This window comes from Silene latifolia, unplaced genomic scaffold (genome assembly GCF_048544455.1).
Source record: "Silene latifolia isolate original U9 population unplaced genomic scaffold, ASM4854445v1 scaffold_124, whole genome shotgun sequence".
In the NCBI taxonomy this organism is placed as follows: domain Eukaryota; kingdom Viridiplantae; phylum Streptophyta; class Magnoliopsida; order Caryophyllales; family Caryophyllaceae; genus Silene; species Silene latifolia.
Window position 1 is genome coordinate 474,242 of NW_027413129.1, and position 9,895 is coordinate 484,136.

At 39.7% G+C, this 9,895-nt stretch overlaps 1 pseudogene; it reads right to left on the reverse strand.

The window, feature by feature from the left end:
• Window positions 1-3,883: 3,883 nt before the first annotated feature.
• On the reverse strand, window positions 3,884-9,677 carry LOC141637627 (uncharacterized; annotated as a pseudogene).
• Window positions 9,678-9,895: the final 218 nt, after the last annotated feature.

Consider the following 9,895-nt stretch of genomic DNA (forward strand, 5'->3'; position numbering starts at 1 on the left):
CTTTGATTGTGCCTAACTGGAGCAATTAGATGAAGAAAAGAAGGTCGAGCTGGGACCTGTCTGAAACTAACGCTGTCCGGGAGGCAACCCGGAATTTAAGCTTTTTAGGTGATTTTCGAACATTTTAGTTTTGCTGTGTGTAATAATTTTTTTTCAAGCCATAGACCGTGAATGATTTAGAGCTGGTTTTTGGTCGTCTTTCGTCTGAAGGTACCACTCGATCGAGCATTCTTTTTACTCAATTGAGTGCTTAACCATTTCGATCGAACACTCCTCTTCCTTGATCGAGCACCTACAGAGACAGATATTTCGATCGAGTAACCAGTTCTCCTCGATCGAACACTTCGGCAGCTGATTGTACTCGATTGAGTATTCTATCTTCTCGATCGAAGTACCACGAGTAGGCTTCTTTGTATTGTTTCCAATGACGCTGTTCTGAGGCTTTTAGCGACCTCACATGTTGTTGGCTGATTTGGGGAGGTCCCTACTTCGCGTGCTCTTGTAAGTTTTCTGCAGTTTCTCTCTCTTCTCTTCAGTTTGCATTTCCTTTCCCTATTTCTGGTACAATGAGTGAATTGTACGGTTTGGTTTGGGGAGGTTATGCATCCATATCTGTGTCTGCATGTCGTTTTTATTGCATTTCGGTTATCACATTTAATTTTTGTATGCATTGTTGTTTATATTTTTATAAAATTCAAAAATCCCATAAAAATAAAAATAGAAAAATTTCTAAAAAATCAAAAAATTTCACGTTTATTTTAGCATATAGGTCGAGTCGGAACGGTAGATTTCAATGATGAAATTGCACTGCTTTTAGTCCTTTTTTCTTAAGCCTTGCACAAAATATTTATTCTTTAGCATTGTCTTGTTGCATATCTACGAGTTTATGTTGAAATTTAGTTAAACGAATAGACTTGACCTGAAATTTGGCAAACTACTTATAATTTCTAAGTTATTAGAGCTGTATAACTGGTGTCATTTATGACCAGTTCATGTAGGAATTTGAGAGTAGTATTCTCCTTGCATAACATGTTCATTAATTTGCACGTATATGAAATTCAATTGCTTTTTGCCTACATACATTCGGGTTAGTGGTTGGTGTCACATGCAGGGAGGCGCTTACATTCCCCTTTTCCTTTCATTTTTACCCATTTAACTCCACATTAGCCAAATTTGCCTATTGACCCTTAACTACATCCAAATTTAGCCTGCCTTGTCAAGCTGGTTAGTGTATGTTTTGCGGTATATAATTTATTGTGCCAAGTTTGGTTTGCATTGTATTATCGGGAGTTGGTAATTTATAGAAGAAGGAGGATGATATGATGAAAAAGTTAAAATTAAAAAGAAAAAAAAAAGAAATTCGAAAAAAAAGAAAGAAAAAAAAGAAAACCGTGGAAGAAAAAAAAAGAGAAAAGAAAAAAAAGAGGAAGTTTGTTTGTAGACGGTTTTTACTCTTATGTTTTATTTATATTTTATGAGGAGTATGTTTTGGTTGAGTGAGTTGTTTGTGCCAAAATAAAGGCACTTGTGCTTAGTTTTGAGATGGATTAAGAATCGGATGTTGTCACTTGGTTTGATTAGGTTGCTAGCTTGACTATTAGCCTCACATTTCCAAAATGTTTTGCCCCTTCTTACCCATTATCTCACTTTACCATATTCTTGTAAGCCCTCGGCTGTGACGGACCTTGTTTGGTTGGAATGTATGTGTACGGTAGCTAGAATTGTCTATCATATTAGTTGCATGCATGTTTATGTGGGTCGTAGTCTAGGTGAGCGACTTCTTATTCTTTCTCTCTTACATTTAATTGCTTACCCTTAGCTTCATGAGAGAAGAGTGACCCGTGAGAGTCCATCATCAAAGGTCTTGCAAGGTCGACGGTTCAGCTTTATTATAAACATCCTACAACTCGTTTGCATTTGTGTTTTTGTTATAAGTGTTAGTCCTGCTTTGCATTAAATTGGTTTAAGTGGACAATTTGTAGCTAGCTCTGAGTTTTCTTTTCTGTTCCATTAGTTTTGCATATAGTTTGCTTGGGGACAAGCAAAGGTTTGGTTTGGGGAAGTTTGATGCGTGCATTTTATATAGACTTTTTGTATCATATTTGCACGCATCTCTATGCATATTTAGTAGTGTTTAGCCACAAATGTCCCCCGAATTGTCTACTTTGGTTTCTCTTGTATTATTTACAGGTATGAACCAGAGAGGAGCATAATCAAGCCTAAAACACGTCCCTATGCATGAATTTAGGAGATGAGTTGAGTCGGAGCTTGGAGACTACTATTTTGAGATGCGCAAAAAAGTAAGATAGCTAGGCGAGCAAAGGAAGAATTTTATATCGCTAGTGCCTACTTTGAAGAGCCATATCTCGAGTTATACAACTGATTTTAAAGTTATTCTAATTGGAGATAAAAGCTTGTCCTGTTAGCTTCCAACCCCACTGGAAATGCTCTGTTTTCCTAAGTAACGAAGAAATGGCGGCCGTTTGAAATTCAGTGCGCGAAGTAGGAATTGTGCGATGGAAAGTACTCGATCGAGTACTATCTTGTTCGATCGAGTCCTTTTTTTACTCGATCGAATGGTGCCTTTTTTATAAGTGTTCGATCGAGTACCTAAAGTCTTCGATCGATAGGTTTTAGCTTGGATTTGTTCGATCGAGTGATATGAAGTCCTCGATCGAGTATTTAGTTATTGGACGCGGGCTTTTTAGCTTAATTTTGTGTTTTAGGTTTAATAATTGTCTCCCCTATAAATAGGAGAGACGTGATTAGGTTTAAGGGGGATCTCTTTTCATCTCTTAATCGCTTTTTCTCATTGCTTTTCATATTGTTCGATTTGCTCTCTTTTTAGGATCTTAATTAGTAATTCTCTCTTTACTCTCTTTAATTTTGCAATGTTCATTATTTATTCATCTTTTGCTCTTGTTATGTTTATACATAACTAATCCCTTAATGCTAGGATCAGGGGAGTCATGGTAGTGTAGCGATGATGCGATAGTTGGTTAGTAGATTTATATTGAGAATTGTTGCATTAACAATTTAATTATAATCATTTGGTTGAATGCATGCAACTGAATTAGTTAATTTGGTTAAGTTCAATCCTAGATCGGAAGATTGGAGTGAATAGACCTGTTATGGCAATAGACTACACTAGTGAGGGCGGAAGCTAAGCTAGTTGTATTTTAGGGCGGATAGCGGACCGGAAGGACCTTTCCCTTATCCTTCTCACATTAGATCGACTGGCCTACCTTTAGCTGACTTGTGAATCTATCATGATAACCCGACATACTGGCATTTTTCTCTCTATTTGATTTCTCTCTTTTTCCATCCCTTGCCTTGCCGTCATTAGTTTAGTAACAACACTTAAACCCCCAAATTGTGACCAGTAGACAGACTAAATTAACGAGTAGATAGTGACCGCCTCCCTATGGAGATCGACCCTACTTCCATTAGCTTCTGTTAGTAGTTTTAGGTATTTATTTTTGATATTAAACGACGGTATCACACACCACACGCAGCTCATTGCCGGGCACTGTGTTATCGAGTGTCTCAAGAGGGCCCAAAGACAAATCGCGGAATAAGTTGGATTATATGCCGAATTACTCGGGGTTTTCTAACAACCCTAACCAAATTGAGCCAAGTATTGCTGGATGACTACACTTTCATTTTAACAAGTCCATATCACAGATGAATTAAAATTTGATAAAAGACACCGAGAGAGAGTAAAACCAAAGAGCTCTCGACAAAAGAGACTTGACTATTTGATTTCCAGATTGAATTTGGATAAGTATGTCCTTTTTGCTAATTCGTTCACTAGGTAATTTGCTTAATGATGCTGTTTTCCACCACCACCTTTCTTCTTGCCATGATTCTTGTTACCACCCTTCTAGTTTGTCGTCTTCCCTTCTTTATTTGGAGGAGGGCCATGATCTTCATCTCGGGCAATTGGAGTTGTTTTTAATAAATGTTTAACATCAAGAACTCCATTTCGGAAAACCCCTTGACTTGACTTGAGAACAGAATCTTCAAGCTTGCGTCTCTCCGGACGTTCCTTGCTGCTGCTACTAGTTTTCACCATACTTTCCCCATAACGTCTATTAAAAATATCTTAGCTAATAATATCTCCAACTCACAAGATCAATTTAATCCCACATAATCTTTCAATCAAGCTGTCATATTTTGTAAATATAGAATTAACATTATTATGTCAATCAATTAGTATCTTTTGTATAGGCTCCTCTCCTTATTTAGATGTACACTCCTCCTATATATACTGTAAACTTCAGTCATCAATATACACACAATTCATTCTAAAACCTAGAGTCTTATATGGTACCATGACTAACACCCATACCGACACCCTCATTCCCAATCCTCATGACGCGGCTAAACCACTCACGGCCCCGAACCTCCACCACGTCGTCAAACTGACGCCACTTAACTACACCACATGGCGTTTTCAACTCACCAATATCCTATTCGGATTTAGCCTCCTCGGCTTTCTCGATGGATCCGAACCAACACCTCCTGCCACCCTTGTTGACGCCAACAAACAGGAGACCCCAAACCCCGCACACCTGTCTTGGCTTAAGCAAAACGGTCTAATCTTAGGCGCCCTCATGGGCACACTCACCTCGGCCCTACAAACCTTAACCGTTCGGGCGAAAACCACTAAAGAGGCTTGGGATATTTTATCCCATACTTATACCAACCCATCACGCATTCATATCCAACAACTCAAAGAAAAACTCGATTCGATAGTGAATACTGCGGATCAAACCATCAGTGACTACGTTCACTCCATCAAAGCCTGCGTGGACCAACCTGCCCTCATGGGCAAAATAATCGATCCCGAGGATGTTGTTTCGAAGGTCCTCAAGGGCCTCGACTATGAACTTTACAAACTCGTCATTGATACGGTACGCGGTCGAGACACACCAATCCCTTTTGAGACTCTCCACGAGAAGTTACTCCAACACGAGTTACTTCTCAAACACCAACCTAGTACCAACCTCTTCACCCCATCAACCAACCATGCCTATTGCCACAACCAGCAAAATCACACTCATCACCGCGACCACAACCAATCCACCAGTGTTAATCAGCCTCAAAACCAAACCAACCCTCACCCATTCAAAGGTCGATGTCAATGGTGCCGTGAAACAGGTCACGTCATCGCTCAATGTCCTCTGTTTCGGAGATTATTTCCGAACATCGTCTTTCCTGCTCCCCCAACCACCCGCTACCAACATCCCTCACCATAGGCTAACACCGTGACCAATGCACCATCGACCCCGAACCCCAATTTCCTCCTTGATAGTGGCGCAAGTCATCACATCACTCATGACTTAGATACCCTTGCCTTTCACTCTCCTTACAACGGCCTTGATGACCTCATTATTGGAGACGGTTCCACCTTACCAATCACCAATATAGGTAATTTCACTCTACAATCGCTTAAATTCACTAATGTTCTTCATGTTCCGAAAATATCAAGAAATATACTATCTATATCTCAATTATGTCGTGATAACCATGCCTTTGTTATTTTCTCACATGATTGTTTTTTTGTTAAGGTGATAGCAACGGGAACCATACTCCTCTAGGGCCGAGTTAAAAATGGAGTTTACGAGTGGTGTCCTTCCAAACCGAAAGTCTATGCCTCTATCAAAGGACCCGCATCTCTTTCTTGGCATCATAAGTTAGGCCATCCGACATATGATGTAATCAAGATTATTAATTAAAATTTACCATTCTCTATTTTTGATTATGATCACTGTGAATCATGTAATATCGCAAAAAGCAAAAAGCTACCGTTTTCCAACTTGCCGTTCGAAACAAACGCACCATTAGACCTCATTTTTTCTGACCTTTGGACGAGCCCAGTTCTATCATTTGACCATTAAAAATATTATGTCGTATTCGTTGATCATTACAGCAAGTACATTTGGATGTATCCATTAAAGCGAAAATTCGACACTACTCAATTATTTCTACAATTTAAGGCCCTCGACGAAAAACATTTTAAGAAACCAATTAAACAATTTTTCTCCGATAATGGAGGCGAGTACGTTAAATTAACCACCACTCTACTTAACAATGGTATTTCTCACTCCACATATCCTTCGCATAATCCCGAACACAACGGATATGCCGAATGGAGACACCGTCACATAGTCGAAACGGTTCTAGCCCTTCTCAACCACGCCCATCTACCCACCAAGTACTGGCCATTCGCTTTCAGTACCGCCACTTATCTCATCAATCGTCTTCCTACTCGATCTCTACAAGGCAACTCCCCATACTTCATGATTCATAATAAATAACCCGACTACTCCAACCTTTAGAATTTTGGTTGTCTTTGCTATCCTTGGCTAAGGCCCTACACCAAACACAAATTAGAAAACCGCTTTATCCCGTGTGTCTTTGTTGGTTACTCCAACACACAAAGTGCTTTTCATTGCCTCGACCCAAAGACTCATCGCATCTACACCTCGCGACACGTCAAATTCTATGACGATATCTATCCCTTCACCAACATACCCACTAACCAGGTGCCCTCTCCACCTACTGAAGAACGGACCATGCTTTCCCTTCCCATTCTACCTTCCTCTCCCACCACCCCGGCCACCACCACCATCGTCACCCTCTCCGGACCAGCCTCACCGCACCCAACCCCCTATCACCATTGTCTATACTCGTCAAAATAAGTCCCAACCTACCCTCTCAAGTGCCCCTTCTCCCTCTTCTCACCCCTCTGTCGATTCCATCAACACCTCGCCAACCACCTCCACCATCGACTCATCCCCATCTCCTGCTCCGTCCTCCCACTGCCCCAAACCACTCCCTCCTCCGCCAGCAAAAACTGTCACCACCCGCCTTGCCAACAACATTCTAAAGCCAAACCCAAAATATGCGCAAGTTGCTCATCTCCCAAACTCGGCCACAAGTCTCCCTAACACTGTAAAACAGGCTCTTGTCCTTCCTCATTGGCGCCAAGCGATGCAAGATGAATATCACACTCTTGAACGCAATCACACTTGGACCTTAGTCCCACGCTCCTCCGCTCAAAATATCATTGGATGTAAATGGGTATATAAAAACAAGTATAATCCTGATGGAACCCTTAAACAACACAAAGCCCGCCTTGTTGCAAAAGGATTTCATCAACGACCTGCATCGACTATGAGAAACCTTCGATCCCATTATCAAAACCACCATCGTCCGCTTAATTCTTTTTCCTTAGCAGTGACCAAAGCCTGGCCACTACGTCAACTTGACATAAATAACGCCTTTCTACAAGGCACGCTCACGGACAATGTATTTATGACACAACCACCTTGATTGGTTGAGCAAAATAAACCTGATTTTGTTTGCAAATTGCACAAAGCTATTTATAGACTCAAACAAGCTCCTCGAGCTTGGTACACCGAACTCAAGTCATATCTCACCACTGTTGGTTTTACTCAATCGATTTCCAACCCTTCTTTATTTATTCTACAGACAAAAACGACCAGTCTCTATATGCTTATTTATGTAGATGACATAATAATCACAGGACCAAATTCATCTCAATTGTAAACCTTCATTACTAGTCTCTCTAACTGTTTTTCTCTCAAAGATATTGGCCCACTATCATATTTCCTTGGCATTGAAGTTACTCCAAATGATCAAGGTCTCCACCTAAATCAATCTAAATACATACATGACCTTCTTACAAAATACAACATGGTAGACGCCAAACCAAACACCACTCCGATAGCTACATCACCTCCTCTTCTAAGAGAATAAAACAAACCAGTTCACAATCAATCCACCTATCGAGCTATAGTTGGGAGCTTACAATATCTATCTCTCACTCGACCCAACATTGCTTTCACCACCAACTGTCTCATACAATTTCTACACCATCCCACTGCCAATCATTGTATGGCGTTAAAATGTCTTCTCCGGTACCTTCAAGGCACTCAAACACATGGAATCCAACTCTATAAACACATTCCTCTTTGTCTTCACACATTTTGTGACGCCGACTTTGGAGGTGACAAAGATAACTACTTATGTTATCATAGAAGATTGCTGGTGGTCCCCTGACAGTGACGTGCAGTTCAGAGAGGAGATTGCGAAGTCGTAGAGTTTCCGTTGTGACGGAAGCAACGTGAAATTCAGCTTAAACGTGGTTGAGAGAGCAATACATGGTTGTTTTTGGAAGACCGGGAGATCGGGTTGCGACCAAGGTAAACAATGTAGCCGGCTACGCTCTATGCCAAGAATCCGTATTCCACTCCAGGATGAAACACATGACCATCTCCTTTCACTTTGTCAAACAACAACTCCAACTCGGCCACATACGCATTTCTCATGTAGCAAGCAAAGATCAACTCGCAGATATCCTTACCAAGCCGCTGCACAAACACCGGCATCATGAGTTACGAGACATGCTTGGTCTTACCACAAGGACGTCCAACTTGAGGGGGCGTATTAACAACATCTTAGCTAATAATATCTCCAACTCATAAGATCAATTTAATCCCACATAATCTTTCAATCAAGCTGTCATATTTTGTAAATATAGAATTAGCATTATTATGTCAATCAATTAGTATCTTTTGTATAGGCTCCTCTCCTTATTTAGATGTACACTCCTCCTATATATACTGTAAACTTCAGTCATCAATATACACACAATTCATTCTAAAACCTAGAGTCTTATAACGTCCACACAACAATTCCTGCACAAAGAAAATTTTAATGATAATGTCGTTAAATACACCAATTTATGTGAGTCGGTCTCATATTGGGTTAGTCTCAAAAAAAGGATTTCTTGTAAGAAATTGACTCGTTAATAAATAATTGCATGAACTAGTCTCCTATGAGATGGTAAAATGTGACACTAGCACAATTCAACTCGAATCCCCACCCAAATACCCATTAACCCCGCAAAAAAAAAAACTAAAACTAATAAATTATTATCCATAATTTGGGTCAGTCTCATAATAATATTATCGCGGGGCCATATAAATTAGAATTTGTGAAAACAAATAGACATCAACAATCCAATTAACTACCCGCTGTAACTTCTTTTGTTCTCTAATTTTGTGGTTCTTTATTTGTAACTGTGCTTACGCTCAGCGGTAGCCTCTGCTGCTTAGTAGCCTTTCACAGAGAGAAATAATGGGATTGGTCAACCTATTTATATAAGTGCAGAGATGGCTAGATGGTGTGTGTGCCGATTGGCCAACTTAATTATACAAGGTGACGGATACTAAAGATCTTGATTAGTCAAATAAGTAATTTTCCATGTAAAACCATGGAAGCAAAAAAATATACATCAGTGATCGATTGCAAAAGACATAGGTAAGCTGTGATAATTGATAATAGCTAATATTCTTGATTGTTGCTAGTCTAGTTAGCTAGTCACAAAGAATGTGTGCAACCCACACGGGTCATATATAGGATCAAATAAACTTCTCCATCTAATGAAGTAAAGCGACCTAAACTAAAAGAATGTTCTTATAATGTGACTAAAAGTTGGTGTCGACAACCCAAACTCATTTTGATACAGCCGCTTGAGATGGTTTGAGATGCCAAATTTGAAGGGTATAATTCACGTTCAAGACAGCTGTAAGTAAGTTCCATACCACATTTGAGGCTTTGAGCTCATATGATGTGATACACATGTCAAATTAAGTGTCATACGAGTAATAATAATGTACGCGGTTGAGTATTTGTACTCATAGTGATCAATTTCGTTGGTGATTTTAATGCTTAAAACCTATGGTCATACAAGTTGTTACGTGGTGGCCATCAATTAATACTATATATTAATTCGTAAATCAAGGGATTTCAATGTAATTAAAAAAAAAAATCTATACAAATTAATTATACTATATAGTTT